Source organism: Nelusetta ayraudi, unplaced genomic scaffold (genome assembly GCF_046127955.1).
Source record: "Nelusetta ayraudi isolate G7.1 ecotype Tasmania unplaced genomic scaffold, CSIRO-AGI_Nayr_v1 ptg000048l, whole genome shotgun sequence".
Lineage (NCBI taxonomy): Eukaryota > Metazoa > Chordata > Actinopteri > Tetraodontiformes > Monacanthidae > Nelusetta > Nelusetta ayraudi.
Genome location: NW_027466098.1, coordinates 11,895,129 through 11,912,500, shown reverse-complemented (window position 1 = coordinate 11,912,500; position 17,372 = coordinate 11,895,129).

Below are 17,372 nucleotides of genomic sequence, written 5' to 3'. Positions count from 1 at the left end.
AGAGTTTTCAGCAAGCAGACAAACAAACTGAGTTAAGTGAAAGGCATGAAGATGAAGCGCAGGTGTGAAGATTGTCAGCAGGTGTGATTGGAGTGAGCCATGCCCAGAGACAGGTAAAACTAGACCCAGTTTAACCCTCAAGAAGTTTAAATTTAAAGGCAGATGTTGATTATTATGAAGAGAGCAAAGAAAACAACATTTGTGATCGATTTGAACATTACCCACCTTTTCCTGAAAACAAGGGAATCCAGTGACCCAGTGTAATGCTGACAGGCACTGACATCCATTGACCAGCACACAATGACTTTAGGCTCGGCTGTATATTTGGATAGTGCTCTTTCCACATTAATTAAGTTACCATAAGAGCTTCTGGTTCAGCGCTGTGCCACTTGCTCTTTGCTGTTCACCTTTTATATTCTATAGCAGACTTTTATTCTCTTACCAATGTGCTGTTTTTAAGATCCTATCGTTTTATTTTTTCACCTATTTATCAGTTGCTTATTGATCCTTGACCCCACTTTATTCCTTACCATTTTATTCTACTGTCTACCTATTTTTATTGGACGCACTTGTGGCTTTGTATATTGGTGCGCAAGATGCTCAAATAAAGTTGTCTGTCCTTGATCTGTCAGTAACTGAGCCACCTGTGCCTGACAATTCAATAACCTGCACCTCACTAATCCAATCATTTTAATTGTCAATCTGCTTTCCCTGAACTTTTTCTCAAGATTTTAGGACTCTTTCCCCCGAACCCGGCTATCCCTCCGTGTCTGCTCTCGGTGGGCAGTGTAGTGACTCAGCAAGACGGTTCTGCAAGGCGGTCCCTGATCTGAACCCTGGGATGTTGTTCCTGCTTTCTGCTGGGCTCCTGATTTCACTCACAGTCATGAGAAATTCTTCTGGCGATGATGCACATCGAGTCGAGAGGCTTTCACTTCTCAGTCTCCCACACGGGCGTGCCCTTGAACGATAATTAGAGCCGATGGTTGTTTAATGTGAGCGTGTGAAAAGGCGAGAACAATAAGAAGAAAGGCAGACGAACAAATCCACTCTAATGGACGTCCGCCGCGACCTCGGCTCATTGTGTGTCACAAGATGTTTTATAATCTCCCTCCTGCTCCTCGTCTTCTTCACTTCTCCGCCGGCCCGTCCATCCCCCTTCAACATTTCACCGCTCGGACTCTCACTGAATGGAAAACAGCTGGTTCTGGGACTGCCCGGAGCGCATTATGCCCAATTCTTCAATGAATTCCCACCTACCTCTCCCCTTTCCTCCTCTGTTCAGCCTTCTCCCTTGCTGCCTGTCCTCATTTAAGGTGTGGCCGCGCAGCTGAAACAAAAGAAAAACAGTATTTATGAGAACATGCTTCTCACCCACATATGGTACTCGCTGCCTCTCCTCCTTTCTCTGGATTTGTTTCCCAACCTTACTCCCCAGAGGAGCTCCTCCGTTGTTGGGTTTTTTCGGCTTTTGACAAGCTAAAAACTGTGAGATTTAATGCAGCCCCGTTTGCTGGCAAAACGGCCAGAAAAGGTACAAAAAAACAAAAAACAATGGGCTTCACTTCAATCCGTTAGCCCTTTCATCACTGGCTTTCTCACACACGGTGACATACGTGTTTACATGCCGAAATGTGGTGCCTTCAAGTCAACCTTGTTGGTGTTGTCTCCAAGGGCACGCTGCTATTTTACACTTAGCATTTGTGACATTTCTGAGCCACTTTGTTTTCTTATCATTGACTAGCCACACCGCATTGTTAAAATCCAATTTAAACAGCGGATACTGTGGTTCTCACGCATGTTGAAACCATTTTGCCACTTCTGCTATGTCACCAAGATGGAGTTCATTGAGAGTGTGAAGTGTCCATCATTGGCAGTTTTTGAGTGTGTATGAAAAGTCCAACAATATGCAGGTCTGCAAATGTCTAGGCTCCTATGTGTTCAAATGAGTCTATGTTTGGTATGCAATTCAATGAAGCCATTTATCTGCATGCAATCTTGCACCGCTGGTCCAAACTTTGGCAGTCTCATTCCGACGCACAAGATGCCTTCTGCAGCGAAAAGTCGTTTTCTGTGTCTGTAATTGAGAGGCTACAAGTTTCCACATGGTTCGCTAAATGCTAGACCAGAATTGGTTTCCCGAACTATTCGTGATAGCGCAAGTAAGCCCGGCTCATTTCAGTGGGTGCGGGGGAAAATGCACACGTTGGGCAATAAAAATGAAAACACCCCTGCGATATGGATTTCACATTAATGCCAGTTACGCAAGAAAGAAACCCAACAGATTCCAAAAAGTGCAATTTAAGATGGGTGGATGAGGAAAGAGAGAATTGAAAAAGGAGAAAAGAAAATCTTGAGCTGGCAACACGAGTGAGGTCAAAGCAGAGACATAGGCTAGTTGGTGGGTGTAGTTGGTGTCTCAAGTGTGACCAGAATGGAAGAGCAACAGCCAAGGATCAATAAGTTGTCAACAGACATACCAAGAAAAGTTTAGGTCCACAAGCCTACTGATGGCTTGTGGTCCCTAAATCTCATGTTGAATGACACGAGTGCAGTAAAATAAATATAAAATATGAAAGACTCTGGACGCCAACGACACTTGACAGGAGAAATTACGCCAAACAGGAATCAGTGAACTCACCCTAAAAACATGACGCCAGCCTCTGCCCATATGCCGCTCTGCACGCTCAAGCTCAGACATCAAGGATCACGAACAGGAAGTAAAAGACATTTTTGACAGTGGGAGGACTGGAGGAAGAACAATAAGATTTATGAGGTCCATTAAACAACACTGGCAAACCAAGTGTTTGACACGTTGGCTCAAGATAAATATACCATGCCGTTTCTCAAAGCGCACTAATAGAAAGCATCTATCCTTTTATGTGTTAATGCGACATGTGGGGAACAGTATTTCACCAAGAGTCAGTTGGCACAACCTCTTGGAGCCTGAGACCACATCAATGAAAGGAAGGAACATTTTTCCTGGTCAATCAGTTTTGTTTGTGCGGATCGTCAAGCTATGTGTTAAAGCACCTCATTGGTTAGTTTTAGTTGCCTTAAATGGAATATTTTACTTCATACTCAAACAACAACAACAACAATCTCAAACAAGACATGTAAAAAATGTGAAAAATGAAGAGAAAAGAACATTTGTTCAATGACTTCAGGTATAAACACGGAGCAGTTCACACAGTTGTCTACCTTGAGAGAAAGAAGCAAAATGATTTTCTTGTCCAAACCATATATCTTCCAACACATTTAGTTCAACATACACTTACAGAACCGACTGTTCTTTCACAGCATGATCTTTATGCAGCCTCATACATATTCATCAGTCCAGTAATCATCATCTATGAATGTAAATCATCCATTTCATTTGCCAGGTTAGGTCCGAGACCACCAAAAAAATGTGTTGAATTCGTTAACAGCCTCCTGGATTTCTTTTCTAACTGTTCTGTCATGTTGAGTAAAACAATCTGTGTGAGCTGCTTCATTTGCCGTGGTTGTATTGTTCCTTTACTACTCTTTTTGCCAAAAAATTCTGTTACAATTAATCAACGTTTTTGAATATCACAATATATGTCCGTATCTTTGAGACATTTTCTTCCTCTTTGGTTCAATACTTTTTACAACTCTCTATATAATATACTAGGCCCCCGGTAATCCATTGTCTATGTTAGCTATTCATGTCGACGTTTTTTTTTTTTTTTTTTTTGCTGCTAACGGTTTGGGGCGCGGTTAGCCTTCATACGTCAGGTACTTGTTGAAAGCTGCAAATTGGGGCCATACAAAGTACAAGTGGCAATTACTTCTTCGGCTCGTCATGCTGGGTGTACATTGCGGGCGACGTGTGATTTTTGTGTGCCGGTGCCACACCAACATCCTGCGCTGTAGGCACCTGCCCTCGCACAAACGCCCATCCTGTTTTTCTCAGCGCGCACAAAGTCGCTCGCTCTCTCTGCTGCTTTATCTGCCGTAACCAGCTGAGACAATTAGTTGGTTCGGACTTAAAAGAATATAAAGGTCTTAAAAGCTGAGGTGCTTTTCCATTCTCATCGACCTGTAGCGTTACCGCGAGCATGAGAAGGGACTTTCAATAACGCTGGTGAGAAAACTGGCTAATAATAGGAGCTGCGGTGAGAGCTGAATGCATTTGACGTTAGACTCTGAAAGTGATGGGCACATTCAGCGGCCAGACGAGCTCGGACTGAGCTACCTGGCCTGAGGGGGGGAGTCGATGGCGGCCAGCACTGGCAAGGTCTCTTTCAGACAAACACACACACACATATATAAATGTACACACAGACGGCAAAAACATCAGCGGTAATAATGCGATCTTTATCTACGAGGACAAAAAAAAAAAAAAAAAAAAAAGGTCGAGAGAGCCACCATGTCCACAGGCCTGGAGGGCGAGATGAGGTCTAACAAACTAATGAGCTGGCATGCACACAGCTGTGGCTCATAAGGCGGTGCACTGAGTGTGTGTGCTGCTGGTTATTAAGCCTTTAAAAGCTGTGTGACCGTTAATTTAATGAGCGACATCATGGGAAAGCCTCGACGGTGGCACGTGTTCCTTCCCTTTGCTCTCAAGGGAACGAAAACCAGGCCCTGGTTTTGTGCGAGCTTCTTTTTTAAATTCACCGCAGTTTTAACAGGATGGGACGTTTGTTTGTCACCTTCCCAAGTTTCAAGTTTTTGTTGCCTGATTGCATTGATTGCATTCCTGTGAAGTGTCCTTGGGTGCTCAGAAAGGCGTTTACGAATGAAACGTATTGTCGTGATGACGTCGATGATGATGATTATCGTTACTAATAAGTCGTTCGATTGTATTCCAAAGGGTTCCCGCAGGGTTCACAAATGCATCGCTTTCAGTGCGTGCACGTGCAGAAAGAAGAACGTGTGTGCGCAGAGGGTGGCTGCACAGCTCAAGGTGTCTCAGAGAGGTGAGAAGAAAGCCAAGGTGTGTGTGGTTTCTGTGTGTTTGTACAATATGTTTCTCACCTCTTTTTTTTTTTTGTTTAGGGGGTGGCCTCCTTTTAGTTGTCAGTTTGTGTTGCAGTGGATGCGAACAAAAAGAACTCTTGCTGTTGCTTTGTCAACTCTGCCACATAAAAGTGGAGTCTTTTGGTTCCACAAGTGGGTGGCTGTTGATGATACCCTCCGGTTACACACCAGGGCCTCCCGCTGCTGCTGTTGCACGTCGGCGGCAACATCTCAAGTACAAATAAAGCGAAATGACTCAGAGCCGATGTCATACCCGCAGACCGCGACACAAGGATGTTCGGTAAAAAATGTTCTGTAACGCAAGTGTGGCACGGAAAGGTCACTGGCTGTTTGGGAAGCGGCGAAGACAACATGTGTGTGTCATCCAGCTGCAGATTAGAGCCCCATTAGTCCCAGTGGCTGGCCTGCTGTTTAGACTGAGGGTAAACACAGAGAGAGAGGGATGGGCCGACGTCTTCTGTCTCGATGCTCAGCCTCCAGATAACACACAAAAAAACATGCAGATATACACACCCACGCACACTGTCCGCAGTGACTTCCACAGTTTAAAAAACATATGTATATATATAAAAAAATCATGGGTTAAGGGTGAGGGTCAGGTTATTTGATTTGGTAATTGCGACATTGTCAAGGAATGTGAAGACCGCCGGCATGTATCAGACCATTTGCTCTGTATTTTTTGCACTTCACTTCGCCAGCAGGTTCTGAAACTCTCAGAGTCCCACGTCAATGTGGCGAGAGGCAGAAACTGAGAGAGGGAAGTGCGAAGCACGCCAGGTGGTTTGCCACCGCTGTGCTAACCATGGAGTCTACCTGGAAAATAAAGGCCAGCGCGATCCCTGGTGAAGCTATCCAGCCATTCTCCCACAGCATAAACACTAAGCAGAGGAGCATTCATGGAAAAACATCCCGCAAGATTTAGAAGGGACAAAAGCGAACCAGCTGGAGGAAGTTCATGAATGACCTATGCTCCCCGAAGAGCAAGAGGGTTTAAGTCAAGTCAATATTTTTTTTACAACAGTCATAGACAGTCTCTAGTCTGTCTGTGAATCGGCCAGGAATGAAAAAAAAGTTTATTATTTACTTAGTTTTTTACACAATTTTTTTTTTTTTTTTTTTTTTTTAACTTTCTGGTCACACTGATGCCTCACTAACACCTCTCTGGGGGTCAGCACCCACCAGCCGGGTTTTCAATCCATCCTTTCTGAAGGTCTTGTTTTGGTTCCAAACACGTGGAAGGCCCAGCAAAGCGTCAGTTTTGGCGGGAAGCTAAATCACGGAGGCTCCACCGCAGCCTGTGATTGCAAATCAACATTTTAAACCAAGTGGAATACAGGACCTTTCGAGGCAAATCAAAAGAGACACAATGATCTGAGATCATTTGTTTCGGAAGAAAAAGGAGTTTTCTCACAGCATCTCAACAGTCTGTCATGAGTCATTGATCCCAGTTGGACAAACTGCTGCATGTTGCATTTTGCATTTGAGGTTGTTTGGGTTTGACTGGATTTTACTTGGCTGATGCGCGTCGCTCTTGGGGAGTGGTCGCCCTCCGCCCATCCCCGCCGCTCGGCTACTGTAAATCTCTGGTTTGCGGATGGATATTTGTATTGTCGGGGAGCGAATGATCATACGCCTCGCAAAAGTTGGCCCTGTTTGTTTAATCTGCGGCCCGTTTGTACACAAGATGACAAAAACCATGAAGACCGAGTCGTCGGCGTATTTTCTGCCTCTCTGCGTGTTGTCGAGGTGCCTGGGTGCTCTGACAGTGGACGGCGAGCGATGCGGGGCGCGCATCTTCGCCGAGCCTCTGCCCCAGTTTGCTGGCAAGCGTCCCCAAAGTCTGTGCTGTGAGTCACGTCGCGAGGAAAGAGAGAGAGACAGAGAGAGACAGGGAGAGAGAGTTGGCCCCCGGAGAAGCAGGGTAGGAAGGAGGAGGTGGGAGGGGGGGGGGGTCGCAGGGGGCACGAGGAGCAGGACACAGGAAGTGGAGAAAGATGAAGAGGCGGGAGAGACAATGTGATGCACGGGGGTGCTGAACCGACCGGAGGAGGGGCAGGGAGGGCAGGGGAGGGGAGGGGCGGAGGCCGGCGGGGAGGAAAAGCAAGCAGAGAGTGAGGAGGCAGCAGAGGAATGCTGCGAGAGGAGGACGGGAGAGGGTGTGTGTGCGTGTGTGTGTGCGTGTGCATCTGGCACTGGGAGGCAGGGGGAAGATAGCGTGGGCCAGGCTGGCCGGACGTGTGTGTTTGTGTTTGATTGAAGAGGGATGTGAGACAGAGACCCCTCGCTGGCTCGGTTCTGCTGGAATTCCGCCACGGCGAGATGGACACCGACGCACGAGTGTTGCGCGGGCTGCACGCACGCAAGCACGCACGCACGCAAGCATGCACAAGAGCACAAACATTCATGCGGCGGAGCGCACGGCGCGGACGCAGAGTGCGCACAAGGAGAGTTTTGTTAACCGGAGTGGTAACAAAAGGAGAGAATCCTCCATTGTGTCTCGGGGTTATTTACATTACATAAGCGGCCGCGACTGGCGTTTTGCGCAAAGTTCGGAATTTATAAAAGCGTCGGAGAAACAGCTGACACACGTCTGCTTTTTTTTTTTGTGGGGGCGCCGTTGTTGAGACATTGTGTGAGTCATCCTCCGACCCCCTCTGACTGTTGGGACGGCAACTGGACGTCTCTGCTGTGCAAACGGACAGCGCATGCATTTGAGGCATTTTTTTTAAAAGTAAAAATATAATACGCAAAATGCTTCCCCCCCAGGTTAGCCCATTTTCAAATCTTTATTTTCCATTCTAGAATCCAGTGAAGCTGCTTTTCACCATTAATTTCCCCCCCGAAACTCTACAGCCCCCAACAAAAACCAAAACAAACCAAAACACATGTTTTAGCATAAACTTATGCTTCCTACAGGTTTGATAGGAGACACAGAGAGGTCACAAAGGGCGGGACAAACACATGGCTGGGACCACCGGTGGGATACCAGGGCTACCTGTCACATTACAAAGGGTTGATTTCAAACCTGCACTATTTTAGCCCTCATTTTCTCTAGTAGAAAGTCTAAGTAGAAGTAGAACTAAAGCAAGCTCGAGAGGAAAAGAATGAACTTTCCTCATTTCCGGAGAGTTTGTCAGAGACACATGTTGTTTGGTTATTGGTGACATAAATAATTTTAAAAATCTGGAGCAAAACAAAATAGTCTGAGTGGTTTGATGTAGAGTAAGCAAGGCTGAGAAGACTATGAAATTTGTTTCAATTTAATAAAAAAAAAAAAAAAAAGTAAATGAAAAGAATCTGTCTCACTTTCTTTATGGCACGACATGTAAGGCTGGGGCGTTTTATGTGAAGCTAGTCAGCAGCTGGTTAGCATCACATCGTACCCAAACTGATTCCAGTGCAACCAGCCAGCCTAATCCCATCCAAAGTCACCAAAAGCTTGATATAAACATGAGCGCACGAGTAAACATCGCTTATTGTGGGGGGGAATCGTGCGCTCAAGTGGCTGGAACAGCTGCCATAATAGTCCGTCGGTGTGTCACTGGCGCAAACAGGCCAACGGGCCAAATGTCAAACACTCCTTCTCTGTAAATAATAAATGCGCGCATTAATTTTGTTTTCCCTCGGGAGAGGCCGGGCAGGGTCATTTTATCTGTCTCTCAATTAGCAAACATCCCAGCTATGTTGGGCTACGGTGGCATCCTGCACAGGGGAGGAGAGGAGCCGGGGGGGGGCGGAGAGGTGAAAGCAGGAAGGCGGTGAATGAGAAGCCAGGTTTCCTTGCGAGGCGCGGAGATAACATCCATCAGTTAGCCAGACACTCCAGGAAAGTGACATGTTTCAAGGTTGCAGCCGCGCGACCAAAACAGGATGAACCAGCGATCACCCCGCCGACTCCTCCTGGTTTTTTTTTTGGTTTTTTTTTTGCGCGCTACTGTAGGCAGCCGTGCCCAACCTTTTTGCAAAGAGTGGCAGCAGGATGGAGGCGAGCAGATAGAGGCGCATGGGAGTTTGGATATTGGGAGCGGAGCTTACATAACCTGATGAGTTAACAGGTCATTCCGAGTTGGACCAGGGCTGATGTAAACGTGTCAGCGGACAGGCAGCGATATCCTGTCCGCAAATATCTGGCGCTGGCCTCTCAGTGGCGCGGCTTTTTTTTCCTTTTTCTGCCCCCGTAACGTCAGTCAGGGCCCGCTGTCTGAGACCCCCACCCTCCCCTCCTCCCCCACCCTGACTTTCAGTCACTTCCTGTCCACTGTGTGTCCCGATTGCCACGTTGCAAAGTGAGCGCAAGGAGCTTCTAAACATGTTGCCCTTCCTTATGGGACTCCAGAGGCCGGAGTCGCTCCCGAACACACGCACAGACACACAAAAATGAGCAGAGGTGGCGCGTCCAATAATGGCACTTGGGATGTGTGTGCGTGTGTGTGTGTGTGTGTGTGTGTGGGTCAGGGTGTGTGTTGGTCCGGGGGAGGATTGTGGAGGGACATAGGGGGTCCATTGTTCCAGGCTGGAAGGCAGAAGTGTTGGGAGGGGGCGATGGGAAAGTCAAGCGGAGGCTAAATTTAGAGCACCTCCGCTCAAGTATTCCAAATATTCTTACGGGTTATTTGGACGCTCACGTATACACGCGCCGTCGCACCGCGTTGCCACGGGTGATGTCACCGCGCCGCCACGTCATTGATCGCCACCGATATGAATCATCTTCTCCGGTCTAAGTCACTGTCTAATTGCGGGCGTCAGATTTCTTTCCACCCTTGATTAGCCTCGTGCCTCTAACTATTGCACACAGGTTCCTTTCCATTTTTTCCCCCCGTGTTTTTTTCAGAATAGAATTTCAAAATAAATGGAATGTAAATAAAAATAGCATGCCTATTTTCTATTTGAAGCCTTCTGATTTAAACTTCAGCAGCAACCTTTTTCCATTGGCTAATAATACATTTAAAAACATAAAACAACAACAATGAACCAATTAAGTAATAATAATATCCTTCAATGGACGTCCTGTCCTGATTGAGGAAAATATCAGCAGAGCATTCTGAGATTTGTAGTATTAGCAGTACATTAGCTGTTCCAGCTCCAGTAGTGATTTTGTATTGCCTTGTGGGCCAAATGTAATTACACTGCGGGCCAAATTTGGGCCACGAGCCAGAGTTGGACACCTATGGTCTAGGAATAGTGAGTGTCCATGTACAAAATGTAAAGCTCTTTGCGGCAAATTAACAACAACACCAATTGCGATAAACCAGCAGAATTCGCCGAGTTTATGGACTAGTTTAACAAAGACTGATGAATCTCAGGAGACGCCAGGATGGTTTTTAGCCCTGCGGAGGATCCCAGATGCTGGGACGACGTAACACACATGGGGTTAAATCTTCACGCGTGTGTTATGGGTCATTTCCTGCCGGCTCGACAGTCTTGACCTACTGCTGTAGACCTGGCCGCAGACGAACACACACACACACACACACACACACACACACACACACACACACACACACACACACACACACGAAGTTGACCCACACTTCCCGTCAGACAGCGACACCCCCTCAAGCGAAGGAGCATGAACTGTCTCCACTGCGTCCCACGCAGAGCCCCCACCCCTACCCCGACCCCCACCTCCCGCCCACCCCTCATTGTTCTTTTTATAGAGATGGCAGCCACCGAGCAGGTGCTTCACTAGATAAACAAAACAATTTATGTGCACTTCGGACACCAGGAACGGCACACGGCGTGGCTTCTACCCCGTGTGTGTGTGTGTGTGTGTGTGTGTGTGTGTGTGTGTGTGTGTGTGTGTGTGTGTGTGTGTGTGTGTGTGTGTGTGTGTGCGTGCACGGTTTTGTTGGCCCAGTGATCGTCATTCCGTAATGTTGGTCACGTCATGGGGACTGTGCTTAAAATGTAATTAGCAACAGATGGAACAGAAATACATTTTGTATTTTTATTGGTAGGAAGTAATGGCAAGTGTGTGTTTTTTTGTTGGCTGATAATAAGCATTTATTCTTATATTAAAGGTAGGTCAACTGGTAGGAAGGCAGCAACATTGCATCTTCTTGTTTCTACAGTGTTTCTATTCTACAATTGTTTCAAACAATTCTATAATTATTGTTATTATTATTGATACTGGTATTCACATGTAAATGAGAACTTTTTTTGAACAGAACAACTGTTCTACTTTCCAGTCCACCGTCATTAGCTGGACTGTGTGTTGTACATGTCTGCTCCTATTGTATTGTACATGTGTGTCTGGTTTGCTCATCACACACCCAACTGGGGAGCTACGTGTGTGATATGTTCCCTCCAGTTGCTCCAGTCTGAGGTCAATCATCACAAACTATCTTTCTGTCACTTTCTGCTGCTGCTGCTGCCTTTCGGCCGTTCGGAGATGCTGGAACAGCATGGATCTCAAGGCGACTCGAAATACTTTCAAATTAAACTTCAATTATTGTCAAAGTAAAAGTAAATAAAGTCTTAAGTTAAAGTTAGATAAAGTGTTTTTTATAGTTGCTATACAGAATTGTATTACTTTAAACTAAATTGTATTGATTTCAAACATAATTTTATTCTTCATTGATCTGGCTCTGATGTACTTCCTCTTTTAATTGTTTTAAAACTGATTTGAATTTAAATTTTTAGCGTTTCATTATTTATTTATTTAATCTTTTACTGTTGTAGATTTCTCACTATTTCCCAGGTCAGTTTTTACTTTTAGTTTTTGCACTTGATTAGTAGATTAGTTGGAAGGTGCCGCACTTAGATATAAAATTGGATTGATTGGCTGTTTGAATTGAGGCCAGGTGTCACTGTTGACCCAAGTGAGAACATCGCAGCCTGACTGAGCGAAGTTAATGGAGAGAAACGTGACAGTATATATAACAGTGAATGGGGTTAACATGGTTTTGGTAGCGCACTCCAAATGGCTTGAGTTAGGATGCAACACGGCCTGAAGAGGATCAAACGCTCCAGACGCGGATCGTCCAGCGTCAACCACCTCTTAAAACCCACATTAGGCACCATTCCGGCTCTTTTATTCTACCTCCAACACGTGTATCTCCTCATCTCGTTGCAGTGGAAGTGACCACATGCTGCGCACTGTGATTACACACTGGTGTTTATTGGCCTTCCGCATTAACACTTGTGTTAAACAGCATGGGGCGCAATTTGCAACCACTTTTTCTTTCCTAAATGCAGCCATTTGAAGTCCTTTGCACAGTGAGGTAGATGGCATCTTTCAGAATATCTATATGTACACACAAGTGTGATACATACAAATATACACATATACACATATAGTGTTTCCTGGACAGGACACTTTGCAGTAAAATTATATACGACAGATGAAAATTAAAAGTTTTACTTTTTTTTTCTTTTCTTTTTTTTTTTTAACATTTTCTGCATGTTTACAGTTAAATGATACTTTTTTTTTTTTTTATCATTAGTGGTTAATGATTAATAATCAGTCCTAGAAAAAGCCTGCATCATGTACCTTCACTGGCCACTTTATATGGTCATCTGTTCACCTAATAGTTAACTCTAATATCTTTTTCAATAACATTCCCAGCATCTCAATCCATCAGGGACATAGACATGGGCAAGGAAGCTTGAAAACGAAGTTCTAACTGAGCAGCAGAATAATGGGGGGAAAAACAGAGGGATTTAAACAACTTTGAGTTTTACGTGCCTCTTGGTGCCAGACAGGCTGGTCTGAGTAGCTCAGAAACTGCTGCTTCATTGTGATTGAAACCCGCAACTCATTCTCTGGTTTACACAAAAGAGAGAAACCATCCAATGAAAGACAGTTGATTGTTAGATCTGAGGTGGATGACAGGGCCAGAATTTGGCTTGAGCAGCATGAAAGAACTGCATCCATCCTGCTGTGTGTGAGCGGTTCTGCTGGTGGCGTCACAACATAGTTGCCACAGCCAACCATTAGCATTGATGCAGACCATCTGCATCCCTTTGCGACTACAGTAAACTATCCATGTGACGAAATCTTGACTGTACTCAAACGGCCTCCAGAGCCACCGGACCTCAATCCAACCCATCACCTTTGGCATGATGCTGTCATGCCGGTATGGTCTCAAATTTCCGAGGAATGTTTTTAGCATTCCCGGCAGCGGCAAGGTGTAGTGGAGAACTTCGTAGGGCGAAACAGCGCGTCACTTTTGCAGAGGTTGCACAAGTTTGCATCCATCGGCCCTCACGTTCACGCTCGAGCACGCGCGGACGCGCGATTGTGTTTCGGGGCGTGTGCGTGCGATCTCTGCGTGCATAACGAGAACCAAATGGCTTGGTGTGTGTGAGTGCATGGCTTCGCCCCCCGCCCCCCCTCAGACCCCCCGCCCCATCCCCTCCGCCCCCCCGCCCACCCCCATCTCTAATCAGACAAGCCCCAGGAGTATGGTGTGAGCGCAGACCCGGGGCTTAGAGCCCTGAGCTGCTACATAAATCAGCTCTGGCCATTGAGAGGCCTGGATACATGTGGACTCCACTAACCCGCCGGCTGAGCTCGCAACTATTGTATTTCTATAGCATTTTACATAATCATCGTAATCATTTTGTTTTGTTTTTCGGCCCTCTGCAGTGACTAAAAAGGCTTTAAGGAGAGAGAGGGAGAGAGAGAGAGAGAGAGGGAGGCTGTAGAAATAGTTAATCTTGTGATTTTGAGGAGCGACCACAGAGGGCCCTGCTGCGGGCCGGGTAGGTGGTCTCTGAGGACAAGTCCGGGTTCTGTCGAAAAAGGAAACTATTTATAATGTATTCCCACTTTTCTCCACGATTGATTACAGATCTGTTATTCCTTTCCCACTCTCCAAATCTCTCCAAACTCCCTCTGCCTGCTTTCCTCCATCCTCTCCGTTTCAGTCCTCATTCCCCACAGGAGGTGGCCTCTCTCTGTCCTCCATCTCTCCTTATCCTCCCTTTCCTTCTCTTTCACATCTGGTCAGGCAGCTGTGGCTGGCCGGGGTTCAGTGGTGTTGGGAAGGTGTGGAGGGAAGAAGAAAAGAGGGAGGAGGAGAAGCAGAAGGAGGAGGGTGGTTGGGTTTTGACGAGGCTATCGATTGCAAAGCCCAGGGCACAGCGAGAGAGAGAGAAAAAAAAGATTTGAAGTCAAAGGAGCATTGTGAAAAAAAAAAGGTTTAAACCAAATCTTTTCTCTTTCTCTCAGTCTATCTATCACACTGTCTCCCCGTGCACTATTAAACTCTTTGGGAAAGCAGGAGGTGGGGTGGGCGGGCTGGCTAATGGAGGCTGTGGGCTTAGGGGAGAGGCATGGGAGGAAGGCGAGGGGCAAAGATTTCAATATCTGATTTCCACATCTTAAAGGCATTAATCTATCTCGCCCTGGGGCTCGTTCAAACTGGAGAGAGGCGAGAGGAAGGGGTGGGAGGGGGAGGCGGAGGAGGAGGAGGACAAAGGGTGAGGGCACTTATGACATTTTCATTGTGGAATCCCATTTCCATTGTTTCTGCGGTCAACATGTTGCCCAAAAGACTCCACATGCCAGCATGGCCACACAGGCTCTCGGCTGCTTAAACGCTCACAGATGCCATGACACACTTTTGCACACATGCAGATGACTTGATTCCTGTCAGGCCGAGGTACTTTTGTCCTGCAATGTGCCAGTGTCAGCAAATGGTTTACTTCTTGCAGTGCGTCACGCCGTTGTCTCATTCCAGGATATGACCAAACGCTGCCCCAGTTTGGTTGCCACCCATTTTTCTTTTTCGAGACCGATACCGGGCACAACTTCCTCACTCTTCAGCTGAAGTTCGCGACCCCTCAAGAGTTCAAGTTGGGACGAGGGACCTTGTGAGGGAAAAGTCAACTCACTGCCACAGTCTCACATGACTCTTAGCATATGGTAAGTTACCCCGCGGTGAGTGGAAGGAAAAACAAAACAAAAAAACCTCCGCTTTCAGTTGCTTCCAGTTCCTTCCAACTTATTTTATGGCCGCTTGGAGCGGCCAGACAAACAAAAAGAGAAGAAAAAAAGAAAAGGAAGAGCGATAATGTTTAAATTTAGGGGCGGGAACAGAGATGGAATTATAATATTTCACCTATGGAATAGAGACGGCGCACAGGACGGGAGGGGAGCGTGCAGGTGGGTGCATGCAGCGGGGAGGATGTAGGCATGGTGTGTATTGTTTTCTGCATTCATGTGTCATTGCATGTGTGTGTGTGTGTGTGTGTGTTTTGCGCTGGGGTGCTTGGGAAGGTGAACTCCAAGGCTCCTCGCAGAACAGGAAGCCCCTGATTAGCGCTAACGAGAATTGCAGACCATATTAATGCAACCACACACCTCTCTCTCTCCCTCCCACCCTCGATCTCTCGCCCCTGCCATCTGCACTTCCTGTGCTCTTTGCCAGACATCATAAACCCTGCGCAGAACACTGTGGAGGAGGCGACTCGCTCGCTGCCACACACTCAGCGTCGCCCTCAGTGCAATTTTTTTTTTTTTTTTTTTTTTTTTTTTTTTTTTAAATATGGTGCGTATATAACATATGAAGTGCGCTCATTGGAGAGATCCGACACAGTGGAAGAGTTCATTGCACAAACATTTGCGGCCCTAAACAAACACAGAAAGCGCAGTGGAAAGAAAGAAAAAAAAGTCACTCTGGCACAAACATTGACATCTGTGCTTGAACACACTTTTTTTCTTTTCTTTTTTTGCGTTTGGTCTTAGTTCCCAGCACTTTCAATTTGCATAGACAAGAATCAGAGCTCGGAGATCAAAGATAAGGAGAGCGCGAAGCTCGGGAGATGGAGGACGAGGGGATGGAAAAAAGAAAAGAAAAAAAAAAAAGGTCTGCTGGTGTGCAAGTCTTATTAAATGTTCCCGCAGCTGGACAGACTGGGCGTTTTCATATTGAGACATGGATACCCTCTCCGCTATTCTCTTGACTCCCACCCACATATTAACATGTGTTTCGCATTCAAAGAGGAGATGTGCAAAGCCACGGCCAAGAGAGTGACTGGCAGCCTGCTCGCTCACTCACACTTGCTCTCCTCTCTGCGCTCCGTGAAGTCATAGAAATCAGCTCACAGAGCGGCGGCGGCGCCTTTTTCCGAGCACCGTGGCATTGTTTGAGCGCCCGGGGTCAAATCGAGGTCGAACCTTTTAACATATGCAAAGCACGTCAAGCAGTTCCTTTTTTTTTTTTTTTTTTTTTTTAAATACTTGTACTGTTAAGACGTGACACGCTGAGCGACAAGAGTTTGCACTCAGTTTCAGTCTGCGGTTTTTAAAATGGTCTTTGCAGCCCTAAATGAAAGAAATACAAAAATAACTAAGGAAGTGTGTCTGCGTGGGTCCTCTCCAGGTGCTCTGTCTTTTTCCCACAGTCCAGGGACGTGTGCATTAGGCTAGCCGGCAACTTTAGATTGTCTGTAAGTGAGAAAGTGGATGGCTGATTGCCTCCAATGTGGCCCTTCGATAAACTGGTGTCTTGTCCAGGATGAAACTCCCATTTTCACCCTAAGACACCAGGCATAGACACAGCGAGAGGATGTTTGTAGCTGACTTCAGAATAAGATGTTATGACCTTTAAATTCAGGGAGGGAAAGAACTTGTACTTGGTAAATGGACTGCACTTATATAGCGCTTTTCCAGCACGTTCCGGTACCCCAAAGCGCTTTACAAAGGTCTATCATTCACCCATTCACACATCAACTTACAACCTTAAGTACATAAACCATTTTTTTTTAGTTGACAAATTTCAAATCATGTTTCATATCGTTGGCTTAATAGCCTAATAGCATAGTTGCCTAAGTCGTATTTGAACGGAAAAGAAGAAAAAAACGTTTTGTTTTTTTAATTTATTTCTTTTTTATTAGCAAGCACATTTGTATTTTTTTTTCAGATATCACAATGTAGCCAAAAAATGACTTAGGCAATTACGCTATGAGGCTAACGATATGCAACGTAGCAAATGCACAAAATGTACAACACTATCACTGATTCTTATTCTTCCAATTCTTAGAGGGTGGGAAGTGCTCAAATACAGTACATGCTGCGTCGACAGACAGTGCAAAGACAACAACTACTGTGCTTTCTTAACAATACAGGCTTCTTGTAAGGCTGCGGCCACCATCTCGTTCTATTATTTCAAACTACACAATGTGTATGCACATGTCCTGTACGCATACAAGTCTACATGCATGTGCCACAACGGGGGGGTCTGTTTGATCACATTCAGTGTAGGTATGAGTTCAGAGCGGGCGGATGAGGGCCAGACACACACACGCACAAACATAAACACACACACACACAGACGCACAAAAGGGAGTTGCATAAAGGGGGAGAATGCTTGAGGAAACACATGGCATTATAATAAGTGAGCGCAGGTAGCGTCTTTGCA